Source organism: Monopterus albus, unplaced genomic scaffold (assembly GCF_001952655.1).
Source record: "Monopterus albus unplaced genomic scaffold, M_albus_1.0 scaffold73.1, whole genome shotgun sequence".
Taxonomy (NCBI): Eukaryota; Metazoa; Chordata; class Actinopteri; order Synbranchiformes; family Synbranchidae; genus Monopterus; species Monopterus albus.
Window position 1 is genome coordinate 132,113 of NW_018127953.1, and position 4,470 is coordinate 136,582.

The window sequence follows — 4,470 nt, forward strand, 5'->3', positions numbered from 1 at the left end:
TCCACTATTCCCTTTCTCACCTGGAAAATGGAGACTCCTACATCAGGATACTCTTCATTGACTACAGCTCCACCTTCAACACAGTTGTCCCCCACAAACTCACCCACAAACTGTCCACACTGGGTCTGCACCCCACCCTCTGTGACTGGCTCCTTGACTTTCTGACAGGCAGGCCCCAGAGTGTCAGGATTGGCAATAGGATTTCAGCCAGCATTGTTATAAACACTGGCACCCCACAGGGATGTGTCCTCAGTTCCATCCTCTACACCCTGTTCACCCATGACTGTGTCGCCTCCCACAAAGACAACATCATCCTGAAGTTCGCTGACGACACCACAGTGATTGGTCGCATCACTGGCGGGGACGAAGCAGCCTACAGGAGGAAGGTGGCCGGTCTGGTGTCATGGTGCAAGGACAATAATCTCAGCCTCAACACGGACAAGACAAAGGAGATGAAAGTGGACATGAAGAAGGAGAGGAGATCTCATCAGCCACTGTTCATCTAGGGGCTCGAAGTGGAGAGGGTGAGAAGCTTCAAATACCTGGGTGTCCACATCACTGAGGACCTCACTTGGACACTTAACGCCACACGGCTGGTCAAGAAAGCCCAACGGCAGCTGTACTTCCTGAGGAGGCTGAGGAGGCTCGACATGTCGCCTAGGATCCGTTGCAACTTCTACAGCTGCATCATTGAGAGCATCTGGACCATCTGCATCACTGTCTGGTATGGCAGCACTACTGCTATGGACCACAAGCGCCTGCAGAGAGTGGTAAAGACTGCAGAGAAGATTACTAGGACTCCACTGCCCTCTCTGCAGAGCATTTACCACGGCAGGGTGTGTAGGAAGGCTGCCTCCATCCTCAAAGATCCCACCCACCCCCAGCACGGACTGATCAATTCTTTGTCCTCTGGCCGGAGGTTCAGAAGTGTGAAATGTAGGACCACTAGACTGAAAAACTCTTTCTTTCCCTCTGCCATCAGACTCCTAAACAGCTGAGGAGTTCATTACCAGGAAATATGTGATGTACTATTTACATTCTCAGTTTGCAGATGTATAATTGCACAATGACTGTTGACTGCTGCACATGCTGCTCCCATGCAGCATACATTTTGTTATATTCTTGTATATTTTTTTTCTACTATATTGCTGCAGCTGCGCTGCTTAAAGTGCCTTAGATTTTGTGTTATTTATTTATCTACGTTATATTTCATTTGTATTTTGTGGCATTCATGTGGACAGCAAAGTAAGAATTTCATTGTACAGGGAAACACATTTCCTAACTGTGCATATGACAAAATAAACACTTTGAACTTTGAACCAACCACAAGCAACCAGTCTACAGTATCTGACCCCATCACCCACCACCCACACAGCACAATGTGATTATTAGACTTACTGAGGCCTGGAATGCTCTTTAGTGTTCTGCTGTACTTCATGGCAAATGTGAAATGTCAGTGCTTGTAGTTTGCTGACAAATCAAGTATTTTCCTCCCTGTGAGGTGCCCCTTACCTCAGCTTATGGCTCTGACCCACAAGTCTCTAACTTCCAATAAAACTAATTTGGACACTTGGGAAATAAAGCCAACTTTAGCTGAGGAGTGGCACCAACTCCAACTATCCCATTGTGCTTTCTGTGTATGTCATTCTACTGCTCTCCCCCATCTTTGCCTCTCCTTCTCTCTGCCACTCACTCTGCACCAGCTACTTCTTTCTCCATCACACCCCACCTGCCCCCTCACTGCAGATGAATGTGCAGCTGCACAATGGGACCTCCACAATATGGATATTGTGTACACTGGACATTTGTATGAATGAGTGCATGATCCCCACTTGCAAATGCAATAGTCTAGCTTTTAGTGCCATCCCTTTCTTCAGATTTTCATCTCTTTCACAGAGACCTATTTGTCAACTTGGTTGAGTGAACCCAGCCATCTCACAGTGGAGACCCTTCCCTCTCACGCAACACTTCCTTGTTTTCAGGGATAATTTGAGAATCAACTAACCTAAAAAAAGAATGAACAGTCATTTGGTTTCATGTAATGCAATATAATGAATCGGTTCATATTGCATTAGCTTTGAACAAAGGCAAGAGGAATCAATAAACCTTCCATTATAATAACTGATTTACATCCATAACTTGTATCATTACACTGACAGGAGACCTACTAATGGTAAGGTTCAGGGAGCAGGCTTTTGCTTACATGGCATAATAGGTCTCTAGGTCTGATGGATTACTACAGTACTTGAGAACAACATCTACACCTGCTATGATCCAAATTACAAATGTGTTCTGGATGGTGGGTTCAAGGTAGCTTCAAGAGTTTCTGACTAAAACCTTTGTTAAAGAAAAAAATGATACCCTGACAAAGATATGGAGGAAATTTTGCCACAAGGCCCATTAAGTAACTGTTGTGTAGGTTTCAGTCATATTATTTGATCTTCGTCAATTGTTTGCCCAAATGTCATGAATCTGAGCTTTTTCTTTTTTCTTGGGTACTTTAAGGATTTGTGATTTATATTGGCTTAAAAGTGGAGATTCATTCTTAGACTTTGGAAACAGCAATCTCAATCTCTCTCGAAAAAAAAAGACTGTCAGCTCAAGGTCAATTTAGCAGCTGTTCAAGCGGGTTTTGATCATATCACATCATCTTCATAAGAAGAAATGTATGTTTTCATTCTGCAGTGTTGTTCGGTGTATTTTTGGAATTCCCTTGGTGTTTTTGGTGTACAAACCTTCCTTCAATCATCACCATCCTGTCTTATTTATCAAAATGTTTTAACAACCTCCATAAATGAGTGCTCTGTACTATACAATATATACACTTATACTGATGGAGAGTACATAATTAAAGGATGCTTTTATCCAGGAGGACGATCTGTAGTTGGTCAAAACATTGCAAATGCAGTCAATAGGGAGTTGTGATTGTAGTGTGCATGGTATAGTTGCTGGAAAACAACAACAAAACTTCAACTGCAACAATTTCATGGATTTATTTATTTATTTTTTCCAGCAACTACCCCCTACACAAAGAAATTTTGTGGATGCGCATGACTATTCTAAATAACGATGGCAAAAACATAACTAATATACCTACACAAAAAAGAGTGTGTGCATTAAGAGAATAATGCAGTGGTTTGTGTGTGGATTGACTGAATGACATAATCCTTTTTGTTAGACAGTTTCTTCCTTAAAAATGATCTATGGATTACTCTCAATGCTAAGAAGAAGCAAACAGACATAGCCAATTTAGTAATACTGCAAAGAATGATATCTGATTTTGTTATTTGGGGTTTGGCTTGATGACGGTCTTTCTTTTAGGCTTCATGTTGAAAAATGTAAAACAGAATTAGGGTTTTACTTGAAGCTACAGTATGCAACTTGAGCTAGCACCAGCATGGAACTCCAAAACAACCCACTCTGCTCCACCCAGCACTCCCGCTCCCTGCTCCACTTTGCTCTACTACGATCTGCTGTGCTTCCCACGCTCTGCCCAGCTCTCCAGATAATTGCTGTTATGAAATTACAATGAATGAGAATGGAACAAAACTTACTAATCAAGCAGAAATAATTAAAAATCTCTGGCTGGTTAGAGAGGTCAGTCCTGCTCAAAAACATTTAGAAGAATATATCTCTGCACTGCCGCCAGTGCTATTCAAGGAGTCTGGGTCACAGGAGGCTTCGACAGCATGTCTCCACATTAAGACAAGTTTTGGAGCAGATTTCTACAACAAAAATATTTTGGAAAAAAGGTTACATACTGTAGCACAAGTACTGTTTTTGACCAGAAGCTAGAAAAAGCCTGGTAGCTGCCACCTTATTGCCAGTGCTTGACTATACTGTCACAATGTCTTAGGCAGTTGCACTCTGTTTAGCACAGTGCTTTAGATTTATTATAGTACCAACTTCCATGAAAGTTGGTACTGTTGGTTCCATGTGTTTCGTGGATCTGGAGAAGGCATTCGACCGTGTCCCTCGCAGCGCCCTGTGGGGGTGCTCCGGGAGTACGCGGTCCGGGGCCCTTTGGTAAGGGCTGTCCGGTCCCTGTACGACTGGAGCAGGAGCTTGGTTCGCATCGCCGGCAGTAAGTTAGACTTGTTTCCAGTGCATGTTGGACTCCGGCAGGGCTGCCCTTTGTCACTGGTTCTGTTCATTATTTTTATGGACAGAATTTCTAGGCGCAGCCAGGGGCCGGATGGAGTCCGATTTGGGGACCACAGGATCTCGTGTCTTTTTGCAGACGACGTTGTCGTGTTGGCCCCATCAAACCAGGACCTCCGGCGGGCACTGGGGCGGTTTGCAGCCGAGTGTGAAGCGGCTGGGATGAGAATCAGCACCTCCAAATCCGAGGCCATGGTTCTCAGTCGGAAAAGAGTGGCTTGTTCCCTTCAGGTTGGTGGAGAGTTCCTGCCTCAAGTGGAGGAGTTCAAGTATCTTGGGGTCTTGTTCACGAGTGAGGGAAGGATGGAA